This window comes from Zonotrichia leucophrys, chromosome 5, assembly GCF_028769735.1.
Source record: "Zonotrichia leucophrys gambelii isolate GWCS_2022_RI chromosome 5, RI_Zleu_2.0, whole genome shotgun sequence".
Taxonomy (NCBI): Eukaryota; Metazoa; Chordata; class Aves; order Passeriformes; family Passerellidae; genus Zonotrichia; species Zonotrichia leucophrys.
Window position 1 is genome coordinate 45,118,760 of NC_088175.1, and position 15,756 is coordinate 45,134,515.

At 39.6% G+C, this 15,756-nt stretch overlaps 1 protein-coding gene across 4 annotated transcripts in view; it reads right to left on the reverse strand.

Annotated features, from left to right (window-relative positions):
* Positions 1 to 15,756, reverse strand: part of INSC (INSC spindle orientation adaptor protein) — a 120,409-nt gene that overhangs the window by 56,545 nt on the left and 48,108 nt on the right. The window contains exon 1 of one of the 4 annotated variants that reach the window (XM_064714168.1): positions 6,647 to 6,748. The exons of the other annotated variants lie outside the window; for them this stretch is intronic. The gene's annotated coding sequence lies outside the window, so the exon portion shown is untranslated. Of the gene's footprint in view, positions 1 to 6,646; positions 6,749 to 15,756 lie in introns of those variants that run through there. 4 annotated transcript variants of the gene reach the window in all.

A 15,756-nucleotide genomic window follows, 5' to 3' on the forward strand; every position in this document is an offset into this window, starting at 1 on the left:
AAGAAGGCTCACCTCAAGTATCATTTCATGTAAATTGACAGCAAGCAAGATATAAGAGATCAGTTTCATTGATTCAATCTCCCTTTTCACAATATATGATGAAACTACTTTTAATTTTGAACTTCACAGGCTACTGCTATTTAAGGTCTTTATTTCACTCAGCTCTGAATATTGTGTAATTGCATTTCATGATCGATTGAGGTGCACTTTCTCTTTGCTATGTGTAGTCTCCTTATTGCCTTTTTGGATCTGAAGCAAGGTTTGCTAATAAACAAAAACAACAACTTTAGGAGTTTGAGACCATGATTTATAACAATGTGCATAGTTTGCATGCAGAACAGGATAAACTCATTTGACACAGAGTAATGTATCTTTCATTTCCAAAGTGCACTGTGATGATTAATTAAATTTCTGTTTAGTAAGTAGAAATAAACTTCTACATTATAAATTCACATGGACAAAAAACTAGAATAGAAAGTTAGTGAGGAAAAAAAAAAACAAAAAAAAAACAACAAGAAATAAAAAAGTAATTCATATTTCCTTTAGTCCCAAAAAGCAGCCATTCTTCACTCTAAGGAGGAGAAAGAGAGGAAATAAGATTTGCAGAATGAAAAAAAAAACAAAACCATGGATGTTAAAGAAACTCTCCTTGTTTGCTTCTGTTCCTACTAATTGCCACAAGTAAAACTGTAGAATGTAGGAGATGTTTTAAATTGAAACTTAATATTCCTTAACTGACAAGAGCAGAAAATGATACCATTCATCTCCTTCTAGAGGACCATAGAAAACTCTCCCTGCTTACTGTTAGTTTTTCTGACACATTGTCCTTTAAATTAGACACACATCATTATCACTCAAATGAAATACATAAATTATTCACCTTCATCCAAATCTCACTGTATGTAGAGAAAATCATCTTAGGCATTCTGCAGATGAATTTGTATATTCATTTTTATGTATTAAAATGAAGAAAGCAAAAAAGTGTGATCATCCCTAATTAGCTGTTAAGAATCATATTCCAGATGGCATTTACAGAGCTCAAAAAACAAGTTGGAAATTTCCATTTTGTCTACCCATTACTGAAAAAAAAAACCTACGCCTACAAAATAAAAACAACCATAATGGTTCAGACAAAAAAAAAACAAATAAACTCTGTTTAGCCCATTATCCTGGTCCCAACATGCCCATTAGGAGATGCATAAGGAAAGATTATAAGAAGTGTGGCAAGAGCTGAGCAACCCCTCCTTCCCATCTTCTGTCAATTAGTGGTTTAGGAACTTCCTCAGCCAGAAGTTGTGTCTGAGTAGGATGTTTTTACAATTCATGAAACAAAAGTCACCATTAATCCCTTTTTGAACTCAGTTAAACTTTTGGCCTTTGCAACATCTAGTGGCAGTGTCTCACATTGTTTATTTTTTTAATATGAAAAAGTGTTTCTTATTGTTTATTTTAAACTTGCTGCCAGGAGATATGAACACAAACACTTCAGTTGCTATATTCTAAGAGATAGTGTAAATGAAATGATGGTTCTGTATTCACCCTCTTCATGTAATTAATTATTTTGTTTGCTCTACCCCATCTTCTTGAGGTTATTTTATTTCCATTGTATAGAAACTCAGTCTACCTAGTCTGTTCCCCTATAGACAGTATTCCAACCCTTTGATCATTCACTCACTCTTCCCACCTTTTCCCAGTTTCCCTATGTCCCAAAATGTAATGGGGAAAACAGGACACAATATACAAGATCCAGGTAAATTTATGCATTTGAATAATGCATAATTTTTTTTTTACAGTCCTTATTTTCCAACAATTCTTAAATTTTTTTTTTACTAAAGTGCTTTCCAGAGAGCTGTTTTATCTTTACTTTTTGGAAAATACACTTATTTTGATTTCAGAATCTTTTTCACAAGTGATAATAAATAATGTATTCACTACACATGTGAAAAAAGAAATTGTGCTTTAGTTCCCTTTACCTCCTCACATGTACTACTTTATGTTCATTAGCAGATTTCTTCTACTATTTTACAGTTTCATCTTGTCCTACTTTTATAGCTATTTTTGCAGATATTAAATACATTGAACGAGTTTTGCTCAACCATAAGAGATCTTATTTGTGTGATTTCCCACAGTTCTCTCTAATTTAGCAAAAGTATTTCGTTAACTGGCTCAGACCCTGATGTTTATAGAACCATAGAATCATTTAGGTTGGAAAAGACTTCTAACACCATCAGGCCCAACCATTAACCCAGCACTGCCAGGTCCGTCACTCAATCCTGTCTTTAAGTACCACTTCTACACAGCTTTTAAATACCTCCAGGGATGGTGACTCAAGCACTTCCATGGGGAGTCCATTCCAGTGCTTAACAACACTTCCAGTGAAGAAATTTTCCCTAATTTTCAATCTAACCATCCCTGGGTAACTTTGGGTGCATTTCTTCTTGTCCTATCACAGGTTGTTTGGGAGAAGAGATCAGCCCCCACCTTGCTCCATCCTTCTTTCAGGCAATAACAAAAAGAGATCTGTTAATCCTCAGCCTCCTTCTCTCCAGGCTGAACACCCCCAGCTCCCTTAGCTGCTCCTCACAGGATTTGTGCTCCAGACCCTTCCCCAGCTCTGTTGCCCTTCTCTGGACTCTCTCCAGCCCCTCAATGTCTGTCTTGCAGTGAGGAGCACTGCACTCAAGCACTGCAGAGCTGGACACAGCACTCGAGGTGTGGCCTCACCAGTGCCCAGCACAGGGTGCTGCCACACACAATATTCATCCAAGCTATGAACAGCCAGTTTCTCCAGCTTAATGCTGTGGGAAACAATCTCAAGGTCTTTCCTGCAGTCCAGGCAGACAGACAACAGCTACAGCCTTTCCCTCATCCACTAAATGGGTCACCTTGTCAGTAGGTCAGGTTGGTTAAGCAGGACCTGCCTTTTCTGAAGCCTTGTCGGATCCCCTGGTTTTCCAGATGTGCTTCACGATGGTGCCCAGGATGGCCTGCTGTGGCTCCATGGCCTTCCCTGGCTCTGAGGCGAGGCTGACAGGCCTGTAGCTCCCTGGATGCACCTTGTGGCTCTTCTGGAAGACAGGTGTCACACAGGCTAAAAAGCAGCCACCTGGGACCTCTCTATACAGAGAGGTGTGCTGGCAAATGATGGAAAGTTGCCCACTGAGCACTGCTACCAGGACCGTCAGCATCCTTTGGTAGACCCCATCCATCCTGTAGACTTTTGTCATCATTTCCCCTTGGAATATGGAGGCTTCATTCTGTTTCCTGCCCATCTTCCATCTCAGGGGGCTGAGAAGCTGCAGAACAGCTGCTCTTACTATGAAAGACTGAAGAAAGAAGGCATTGGATGCCCTGAGCCTTTTCTCATCCTCTGTCACCATATTTCCCCCCCATATCCAATAAAGAAGGAGGTCCCCCTTGGCGTCCCTTTTGTTGCCAACGTATTTATAAAAACATTCTCTTATAGTTTTTTACAGAAATAGCCTGATGAATTCTGTTTTTTCTAATTTTTTGCCTGCATAACCCCATGGCATCCTTGTAGCTCACACAAGCGGCCCTCCCTTTTCTCCAAAGGTGATAAACTTGCCCTTTTTTTCCTGAATTCCAGCCAAGGCTCTCTGTTCAGCCAGGTCAGACTTCTTCCCTGCCGGCTCATCGTTTGGCAGCACATGGGTCCAGCCTGCTCCTGTGCCTTTAGGATTTCCTTCTTGAAAGGGAGTTGTACAGATGCATTGATGGATAGTAGCTACCCACTAGTTAAAATTACTGAATTTTGTATGCTGTGGCATATTGACAAAAAAAGCAATTTATCTAGACTCTACATTATAAAGGCAGCATTTAATGTAAAAACAGTTGTAAAAATAATTCAGTGCAAAAAGAAAATTCTAGAGAAAGTCTCCAACATTCCTTAAAAGTCGTTCTGTTTTAATTGAGGTTGTAAAGTATTTAACACAGTTTTCAAGAGCACTCAACTGAACTTGACTAAGAAGCAATTTGAATACTCAGAATTCTAGTGTGCTTTCCAAAAAACATAGTCTTTAAAAAATTGTGTCATTTGGAAAAAATCCTCTGGTGTCACTGGCTGAGCCCAGCTTAGAGCAACAGCCCATTAGAAGTGTGTTAGTTCAAAAGATGTTTGGACCTTGTTTAATATAAATGTTTCTGCACTACATAACACATTGCAGATAAATTTCTTCCTGGGCAAAGACATTAAAAAAATACTCCTATTTTATATATCTAAGAAGAGACATATGATATTCAAAGTTCTCTTACCAGCATTTGTCTTCTCCCTCCTCCCTTTTTTTTTTTTTTTTTTTGCTATTTTCTATCATCTCGTAAGTAGTTTGTTAACTAACAAATCAAGATTTTTAGGACAGACAAGGTGGATTAATATCAAAATGATTGATCTCTCTCATGTTGGTGTTACATGAATACAAAAGTCAAGAGTTAATAACTAGATCATTTGTTTAAAATTTCCATCTTGAAGCTCTTTACCACCATTTTACTGGCAGCACACACATTTCTGTTTTAAATTGCAAATGTTATCATGAAAAAGAGTTATACCTCCAATTTAGCACTGAGTTTCACTAAGTGCAAAAGTTTCATGTTTTATAACATTGTGTCGAAGTCAGAGCTGATCAATTCATGTGAATAATTCCAGTGGTCATATTTATAAAGTGTAGAGACTTCTGCTCAGTCAAATTATGTTTCCAAGGCTTCTTAGCCTTTTTATCCATTTTCACCTAATATGACAGATTTATTACCAATCCTAATGATAGCATTTAGTACTGCTTCCAGATAAGCCTATGGTGAAAGTCAATGCCAAATCTTACAACTGTGTGCAAATTTATTGTTCTAATTAGTGGTAGGTAATTAATTGGCAACAAACAACTTACTGAATGAATTTCACCCTCTCTTTGAACATAAATAATCTCTAATTTTTTTCTAATTCATCTTTTCAGAATTATTCATGGGTATGCAATATAGCCAGGGCCAATTTCCACATCAATACAATGGCCAGCAGAACTCAACTCTCAGTGGAAGGAGAGAGTGAAGAGCCATAGAGACAGTGCTCCTTTTTCTTCAATTGCTTTACATGATATTAATCACATAAAAGAGCCCTGTCGATACACAATATTGCATTTGCACTGATGTGGGCAAAATTTTGGAGAGATAGCTTAAAACACACAAAGTAGCTTTCAGGTAGATAAGAATCAGATTCCTGGTTTTTGAGTGCACTTACCATGTAGATCATTCCTAAGGTAATAGAATCCTACAAATATTTAGGTTTTGTACTCAATGGAGCAAGATAAAAGTAGAGCCAGATGGTTTTCAGGATATTTTTTTTTTTCTCCTCTTAATTTTACCTACTTCTTTTCTGATAGGACACTGGCAATCCAACTTCACTGTGACAAAAGGTGACCTTAGTATGAATTATTTAAACCTTTAGAACACATGGGTAAAAGCTAGTTACTAGGTTTTAAAAAAGTTAACAGGCTATATTAAAAGGGTTATTTTAATTAGCTTCAATGATTACTCAAAATTGTTACAGTTACCAAAATCTGACAACTTCCCCAATTTAGTCAGTATAACGAATAATGCAAAATTACTCAAAGATCACCACTGTAGAAAAGTCACTGTAGAAAAGGAAAGTAAAAACACTGTTATCACTCGTAATAAGTAAGGTATGATGTGTGAACTTACAGTTGTTCCATCAGGACTCTTTAAAATGCCATATAAATAATTTAGTGTTAAATGCTGCACCAGTGTTCTCCTCAGATCTTTACATTTTTCTGAGAAATCCTCACTGTAAGTTGTCCCTCTAAAGATGTCTGGAAATATTGTTCCAGTCCAGAATTGCTGGCACAAGGCAGAACTTAAGGAAGTCACTCTGTAAAACCACAGCCTAGCTAAGCTTGCTGATCAGCTCATGTAAAGTCTAGGATAAACTTATATACTAATTTTCTGTCCATGGGAATAGTTAAGTAGGTCCAGTCCTATCCAACCTCCATCAACTGAAGGGATACCAAGGAAATGTTCTAGCTGGTTTTGAGGAGTTTTACTTCCTGCCTAGCACACTGAATTGCTAAAACAGTAGTTACCTTGACAAACACACTAGCCACTGAGCTCATAGAAGTTAAAGACCACAGTAAAAGAATGTAATTTCCTGAGAGAAAGAAGGAAAATGCAAAAAAACCCCACTATTAGCAAGTTCATAGCATTATAAGGCTGTTAATTGGCCTCTTTTCAGGCAAAGCTGAACAAAGAACATGATATTATTGTCATAATGCTTACCACCCAAAATGTGTTGAATTTGTATTTGTATAGTATCATTAATTCATACTAAAAATTAATATTATTGCTTTTCCAGTGTTGTTACAAGATAGTAAACCAAGGAAAGCTTTCAAAACCACTACGTTTGTTGGACCCTGTGATATTGGCATATTCAGATTTAATAAACTGTTATGGACTCAAATCAGACTTAATAAGCTTTGATCCAACTTAAGGAATCCACCAGGCTTAGAAACAGGCAATTTTAGCCATTCTAAAATTTGGACATGAGAGATGGGTCAAAAAAAAATCTGCTGACGATATTGGTTGAAGGATATTGGTTTGTGAAGGATATTGGTTTTTTTATTCTTTTTACCTGATGATTTGGAGCTGTTCTTCTGCGCACAAACAAAAGTAGTGCTGAAGATGAAGGATTCCATGACTCAATCTCTTTGCAAATGACAGCCTGGGTCTTGCAAAAAAGTGCAGCAATTATAGTTTTCCTGAGAGATGAGACAGCAGAGCTGAGTGAGCTTAGCTTTGTGTACAATGGCAGAATCTGTGACTTTTGACTTCATTTAGCCCAAAGTAAGAGGAATGTGCCTCATGAAACATTGCGTGACAAATCTTCTCAGAACTTCCTTGCAGATTCATCCAGGAGTTTAAAACCTGACACGGCGACTGAAGCATGATAATAATCCTGAAGGGATGTTGACATCAGCACACGTTTAAATTTCAGATTCCTGAGTACACACACAGTTCTCACTCCCATAATTACCAGGGCATGTTTCCTGTGTTGTGAAGGAGAAAAGTGAACAAGGCCAACAGCAGGAGAGAATGTGCTCAAGAGAGCTCACCCTGGCTCACTGCTTCCCAGTGCTCAGGCTACACTTGTAATTGAAGGGGACAATATTCCTCATGGCCTTATAAGATTATGCTACAAGAGAGAGACACCTGGCAGGGAGGGAGAGCTAGAAATGAAAGTGAAAAGGAGAAAAACAACACTGGACATAATTTGGGGCCACAGGCAGTGGAAGTGCTCAGACACAATCACAAGCAATGACTAATTTGGAGACTAACACAAGAGTCCATGAAAATAGCACTAGTGCCTCATTGAACATTGTTTTTTTCTTCCTCCAAATCTGCCTTAATTTGTAGTTTAATAACAAACACAACAGCTCTTTGTGCCTTATTCAAAGGAGTTATGACATGCATTATGAGCAGCAGCATTAGCCTTTCACCTCTACTATTTACTCATTTAAGGTCCTAACCCTTCTGATTAAGTAGAGCCTGGATTACTTAATGAAGGGAGCAACAAGCATTTTACAGGGAGCTATGAGATCAGTATCACTCAGGAGACTAGAGAAATTTGGAGACCCTTGTTCACATCTATTACACAGCAGCTCAAGCTAAAACTGTCAAAAAAAAAGGTGAGAAAAGGACAGTCTGATGTTAGCTTTTCTAAGATTCCCATCAGAATATTCAACAGACAAATTTAAAAGATTAAAAGTAGCAACACAGTGTCACAAATACTGGAATGAGAAGGCAAAAATACTTTAGGTGGTCTGATTAAAATAAGAAAGCAGTTTCCAATCAAACAAATTCAATATTTGTGCACAGGTTTATATGTTTCTGTAGAAGTCAGAAGATGGAAAAGGAAATCTACGCCATCAAACCTACACATCTGATACTAGAAGCAACCAGATCAGATGACTTGTTCATAAATAGCTTAAAAATCACTCTAAAATTAATTTAGAAGGCTCAAATATGTTCTATTAAATGGTTATTCTAGAATCACAGTGGAAGTTTGGTTGGAAGTTTCTTATTTTTAATCTGAATTTCTTAAAAGCCAATTCATTTCCATGTGGTTTCATCTTTCCTTTTAAACAAGATTTTATCTTTGAATGCATTTCTAGAAAGCAAACACATGTTCCCAGCTTCTAATTTGCAACACTTGACAAGCAAAATTCTTCAGATTCGTTTTATGAGACTATGTCCTTTCCAGACCCTTGCTTTGAATAAATTTGTAGTTCCTGTAAAATTAATTTTTTACTGAAAGACTTGGTGTCATGCTTGATAGAAAACAAGGTCTAACAGTAATTTTGTTCTAATTTTGATATTAGAACAACCTTATCTCCACTAGAAATCTCATCTCACACAGCCTAGGAGTGAGCCTCCTGCTTTCATCACTACATCGTACTGGCAAAGCCAGTCACAGTCATCTCAATCAGCCAGCATACATAGGTTCTCCTCCTACTTTTTTTTCCATAGAATAAACTACAGGTTGTTGCAGACTTTCTTGTTCCCAACCCCCAAATGCATAATATTGATATTTCAATTAGTGCCCCCTTTTCTTCAATACTTCAAGTTCACTTCTAATTGGGTACTTTCAAAAGTACCCTTTGTCATTACCCCTTTGTCTAATCACTAATTTTATATACTTTATAGTAAAAATCATGTATAGAATCACTGAACTTCCTTTGTTTAGAGGGCAGGGGTTAAATTAATTTTGTTTTCCCTAGAGAATGATAGATTATTCATTATTGTGCATCTTTGGCAGGTCCATGTATTGGCATCTCATCTCCTGTTTTATTCCAAACCTTCAACAACTCCTTAGTAGAAGGTCTTCATTTTGCTTTCCAATTAAATCTTATTCCACCCTTTCTCACTTCTTAGACACAAAAATTTTATGTTGCTATTTTACACTTGGAGTCACTACCAAATTTTTTCAGTAAGTTCAGCAGCTTAAATAGAGTAGTTTTCCTGCCTCTTGTATATTCTGTTTTGCTTCTACCTCAGATGCATTCCCTTCTCTTTCCATTCACATTGCAGAGTCAAAACTAGGTGGTTAATGTTCCTGGATGCTTTCATTTTCCTTTGTGCAGGTATTGAACCTAGGAAAGCCAGGCTAACTGAAGGTTTAAATGAAATCAAAGCAGGTTCAATAATTACAACCAACAGGAAAAGCCAAACTCACGCTGTATCTCCATTGCAAACTACCTCTTGAAGCAGCAAAGACTCAGGCTATACTATCACTTTTTCCACCATGCTTTGCCTGTGATGGCATCGTATTTATCATAAAATATTTCAGACAAAAATGTTTTCACAATATAGTCCAGTATTTTTCAACTGAAAATTCTGAGCCACCTTGCTCTAAAGCATATTTTTGTGGAACAGCTGAAATGTAATACGGTATTGGCTTCTGGGGGATAATCATGGATACCTGAGGACTGTAACATAAGCAGCAAGTGTGAAAATTAAGAAATGTAGTGCCAACATTCCTTAAAACTCAAATTAAATTCCTCCTCTGTCTTCAGTGGACTTTGGAAGAGGCTTGGGGGTGTAGCACTCATGATTCTTTTGACAATGCTTATAGTAAATTCCCCAAGGGCAAAGAATTTTAAGAACAACATAATCCCACATTGGAATTGACAAGAGATAAGCAACTGACTGAAAATGAAATTAATGGAGAATGCTCTGGGGAACCTGGCAGCTTAGCATCATCTCAAAGGAGGTGGTGGAGTCACCATCCCTCAATGTGTTAAAAAAAGACTGGATGTGGTACTCAGTGCCATCATTTATTTAAGGTGTTAGGGCATGGGTTGGACTCGATGATCTTCAAGGTCTTGTCCAACCTAGTCATTCTGGTAATTCTGTGAACGTAAAAAAAATCAACCCCAGAATCTGTGGTTCCCTAGGATTCCAGTTTTGAGCAACTCCAGGATACCATGACCCTGGAACCCAAGCACTCCAGGAATGTCTCCAAGGCAACAAGAGCAGGTTGGTGTTAGAGGGAGGTGCTGCAGCAGAGCTGCACCCACTGTACAGAGGTACCTGCTGGTAAGTGAGCTGCACCCACTGCTCAGAGGTATCTGCTAGTAAGTGAGCCCCCACCAGCCCCACAGGTTCAGGCAAGGTCATGCCAACGTCTCTAGGCCTTCAGTAACAGAGGCAGAACCTAGCAAACACTCTCTCTTGAGATTTAAAATTCATGTGAACAAGTGACAGTGTGTCAGACTGAGGTCTGTAGCAGCAGCTCCTTCACCTTCATCACTCCTTGCCTCCCAGCTGAGGGCCCTGCTGTATCCAGCCTGTCCTGAGCCTCCCTGGCAGAGCAGCTGGGAAATGTCTCCCTCAGCAGCCTGCACCAGCTTGTTAGGCCCCACTTCTCCTGCTGCTTGGGGGACTTTGTTTCCTCTTTCATTTCAAAACTCAGGACTTCTCTTTCCTCAAACATGGCCATTTCTGTTTTGCCTCCCTACTCACCTTTCCCCTCATCTTGTGCTGTTGGAGCCTTTTTGGGAGATGAGTTTGGAACCTGCAGCAACAGGCCCGCACTGAGGAGCTCCTCCAGCCTGCAGCCTTTTTCAGGGCTAGTAAGGACACAAAAGCTTTTATTCCAGTGTGAAGCTTCTTTTTCTTCTTGAGAATCAGAATCTTGGCTTATTCCACCTTTCTTTCTCTTCCAAGGAAGGATCTGGCATGGCAATCTTCTGGGTACTCCTTTAGCTGATGGCAGCTGTTGACATCAACCAGTTGCTCTTCTCCTCTGAAGTGACGGGAAGGGAACTATTCGTGAGAAGGAAGGAACGGAAGAAATCCTTCAGAAGCTGAAGGAGCAGGAGGAGAGCCTTCAGCTGCTGTCCTCACATTTGAAGAAAGAAAGTGCAAACCTGGAAGGCGGGCAGGAGGCTGTGGCAAAACCTGCATTGGCACTGGATACAAATATCCAACAGTGGATATGCAAAGTCCTTTTCTTGGCTGCCATCACGCTGTTCAAGCTCTGGGGATAACATTTGCAGGAAGTCACTTGTCAGCACAGTGGAAAAGGAGAGACTGACACAGTATTCCTGGGGAAAGCATGGAAAGGAGTGGCCTTCCCTGACAACACTCTTTGTGCTAAATAGGGGAATTCACATCCACATGGACACAACTCTAGCAAATCTTTAGTTACAAGATGACTGGTTCCATTACCTTTGAAATTACTTCAGTCCACTAACAAAAACTTGGTGCTTTAATGTGTTAAGAATTTCCTCTTTTTTGTATCAATTGTTATAAATCCTAGGGTTCTGTTAATGAAATAAAACAGATTAAAGCAAAGGAATAAACTTATCAGAATTGTTTGCTTGCAACCAAACAAGTTCATTTCATCTTTTGGCTCTGGCATTTTCCTTGTATTGTGCATTGCCATTACAGCCAAACCAAGTGTCATGGTTTGACCAGGAAGAAGTGGGAATTCTGGGAAGCTGTGGTCAAACCAATGAAGGTTTTGGGTTTCATACTGACACCTGGTGTAGCCAGTGGGGTTTGGACACACCTCCGAGAATACACAGGGGTTAAAAGCAAGGCACTGCCCTGGCACTTCCTCTTTGGACCTCGTCGGGCGAGGAGTTCAGATCTCCCTCCCCCGCCCGGCCCGCTGCTGCTGGGCGGGGGAGGGGCCAGCCATGCGGTAAGGCCTGGGGCCTGGACAGAGGGGGCTTCGGGGGGGGCTCCAAGGATGGAAGGGTGGAGGAGCCCCAAGAGACATCGAGCCCTCGGGCAGCCAGCCCCCCCCCCCCCCCCCCCCCCCCCCCCCCCCCCCCCCCCAGGAGAGCAGCCAGCCGGGAGGAGAAGGAGGGAGACTGCCCGGCCGCAGCAGCAGCAGGTGTGGGAGTATCATCGTTCTAAGATAGACAGAGACTGAAACTTTTAACCCTTTCCTTTCATGATTAGAGCCTTGCAAAAATGCTAATCCTCCTCGAAGCTGAATAAGAAGGGAGATGAGAGATGAGATGACTTGGCCCGGAGATTGTGGAGATGATTGGATGGGGAGAGATGATTTGGAGTGGCCTTTTGGCTGGACTTTTTCTTGTAGCCATGGACTCAGTTGTTCCTGTGACACAGACTGCATTTAGGGGGAGGCAGTGCCTCAAGAACCAGGAGGGTTCATTTGTGAGGACCCCCCGGCCCCAGGGGGTTGGAAAAATATGGGGGGGACAGTTGTCCCAAAAGCAGAGACTGTGCCTTTTTGGAGTGAGACAAGGCATCCTTGAAAGACCACCCTAAAAGCAGCTCTGGCCATGTCTCGGTGGTGAGAGCACTGGGCATGGAAGGAACATGTCACAAGCGGCAAATGGACTTTCCGGGCGGTGCCGAAGTGACACGGAAGCATCCGGGATTTCAGTGTGTTTCCAGAAGCCTATGGAACAAGAAGGACTCCTTTCCTCTTCATGAACTGCAGTTTGAGTATACTAATGTGGGGCCAAGGCTGGGCCGTTGTTTTGGGAGAATGTATTGGATTGGGAAAGTCAGGTGGTGGGGGAGGAGGAAAATGGTTTTTTTTTGTAAGGTTTTCAATTCTTTTCTTCTTTTTCCTTATAGTCTCTCCCTATTTTCCTGTAGTTTAAGTAATAAAGTGGTCTTTATGTTTAAGTTAGAGCCTGTTTTGCTTATTCCTGGTCACATTTCACAGCAGACACCAGGGTGAGGCATTTTCATGGGGGCACTGGCTCTGTGCCAGGCTCAAACCATGACACCAAGCACCACAGAAACAGAGATCATGTTTGCTAAACAATACTACTGATGTACAATGCAACTTTACCATGCTAAATGGATGGCAACTTAGAGGAAGATGGTTCAGAAAGAGGCTATAGATATTTTGACTGGAAAGCAGGAAAAAGTCGTTTAGCACTATTTCCTCCAGCAATAATGCAGACAGTTTTTAGTTTAAAATGAAGTTTTCTATTGGCATCCAATGCTGGTAAGAAAGATAAGAGTAAATAATAAAAAAGCTTACTTATGTTGAAAGCTGATGACTTAAACAATGATGACAAACATTCCTAATCCAAACATTAAATCTCAAGACCATACAATTTTAGGAAGGGACTTGGGAAATAATTTCTTCACTGGTATCAAGAGATTTTCCTACCCTTAGCAGTTAAAAAAGGATTTCACTCCTTGAATATATTAATGGACATTTGAATGCATAGTGAATTGCTGTGAAATTCCAGGGTTTGGAGGGTGCACTGTGGGATCCAAGGAAACACTGCCCAGGCTTGGTGTAGATTGTACATCTGTTTAAACAAAAGATGTTTAATGGGATTATTTCCAACTTTCATTTCCATTAGCACTTCCATTCCATAAGCAGAGCTCTTCACAGAATTCACTTTTCCAGAACAAATACCATCATTGTACCAAGATGGCCAGAATGGTGCAAGAACCACCACCCAACAGACAGAGGTACCCAGGCAAATTCCTTTTTTCCATGGGTCTAGACTGACCACAAGGTTCAGTAGCATAATAAGCCCTTCTCAACATTTTCTGAGTTGTAGGCTTTGTGCTTAATTTCAGATCAGAAAGTGCAATGCAATATTCTTATCTATACAGACTTGATGGGCTGCTGTGCACAGCCAGACTTTTATTGGCTGAATTTCTTAAAAATTGTGTGGTTTTCCAGGCATGATAATGTTACTCAGAGCAAAAGACCAATCTAATGGATACATTCAAGCAGAAATTTCAAAAGCTGAGCTCCACTCTTGGCTTTCCTACGAATATTCTGAGAAATTTTATTACTTCCTGCCATCTTTCTCTCCTGCTAAACTCTCTTCTTTGCTTAGCCTAAGTGACACTTCCTTGGTTTTGCACTGAGCATTGCACACAGTGTTCTCATCTTGATTGAAGCTTTCAGATGCTACTGTAACACAATAGTAGAGAAAGGCAAAAAAATAAAATTTTTCCAAGCAATCCTGAGAAGAGTTCTGAGGGCCAGATATGTAAAGCAAAAAGGAAATGAATGGTTATTTTTACTACTGTAGAGCTGCTTTTCAAGGATGGACAACAGCTGAAGTGTGAAGAATGCCTGAACCGGAACACTCTCATTAAAATATAAAATCCAAAGCAATTGGATTCCAAGACCTGAAATAGACAAGAGTTCAGGAGGGTCCTTCACAAGACTGAATGAGGTGAAGAAACAAACACAGCCTGGTTTCCTGGCAAAAGCAAAGATAAGCAGGTTAGGAATCCCACGGATTTCTCCTTCCTGGGAAATAATTCATTAGTGAGGACTTTTCACCTCACTGCTGTTCACAGCAACTCAGGATATCAGGTGTAAAAGAGGAGCAAGGGAGGGAGCAGATCTGGCTGACATTGCCCAGGTGTCAATCTCCACCTTCACAAGGGAGCAAGTGAAAAGAATTACAAACCCCTGAGGATAGAACCGAGTGGCTTTTACACAGACCCAGAGAAAAGACAGAATAAGGATTCCTTATTTTTCCCCCTTCTTAATGAGTAGAATGAAACAGAATATCTATTTATTCCTCTTCATTTAGCAAGAGAAGGGTTTGGATCACTGTCAGTGAATTTCTGGCACAAATGAGCTAACTAGCCATGATTCATAAGGGCATGCAGGCTCCAGATTCTGCAGTGCATTAAAAACAGAACAATGATGTTTTCCCCCAAAAAAAAAAAAAAAAGGCACATCATTCTGGTATCATTCCACAAAAATAAGCCAATTATCTCTCTTTAATTATTTATTTAGCATTTAGTAATAAATGCTTAGTGGCCATCAAAGAACCTGGAAGACAGCAAACAGAGCACAGAAGTGTAGTGAACACCATTGTTTTGCAATAATACATCTCAGGTTCAATGAATTGGCCTCTGGCACCAAATATGAATAAATGGTTGTTTTATGGGAGTAGAGTCTTTTGCATTAAAAAAAAAAAAAAAAAACCCAATTAAAGGATGAGTGGAACTAGGTTTTTGTCCTCTTATAGTCCCTTATGGCACCTCACAGCACATCAAGCAAATCAGATTTGAAAATATATTAGAAATGGAAGCAAGGAAATATTGCATCATATTAAGTCTGTTATTATAATCAGCTTTAGCTAAAGGAATTTATTTCATAAAATTAATGTGAGATAACAGAATTTCCTCACAAGTGGAAAATATGTGTGTGAAACATACTCAAAATAGTTACCTATTCACTGAATATTCTTTTAGTTTCCCTTTTGCAGCCTGTATTATGAGAGTAAGGTCTTCATGGGAAAGAAAAAGTTCTGTGTCTATCTGATTAAAAATCCTCTCCTGCTGCCATCATGTAAACAGAAAATAAGATAACTGACTTCACTGTATAGGGAAGCAAATAAAACAGATCCAGTTTTCTACGTGATTTCTGTGTTCTACTGTTATCCAGACTACTAGGATAAATCAATTTAGCTTTATTAAAGGCTTTTCATCACTTCATAAAATTTTCAAAGCACCTGCTCAACAGCTTTTCAAGCTTCAACTCCCAAGCAAGATGTACTTTCCTGCAGCTGCCACTAATACAAAAAATTCAGGCAGCAATCTCAGTGCTAACTTGGCACATTGTTTGCAAGCAAAAAGATGTGTAATTTAAATTCCACTACTCACCTGACACCTGTTCCTGGAAGGACTCAAATAATGGTCTGAAAGCCAGATACTAAATTTAAAACATCTTACAGGCTTAACACTTGGTATTTTGAGCCA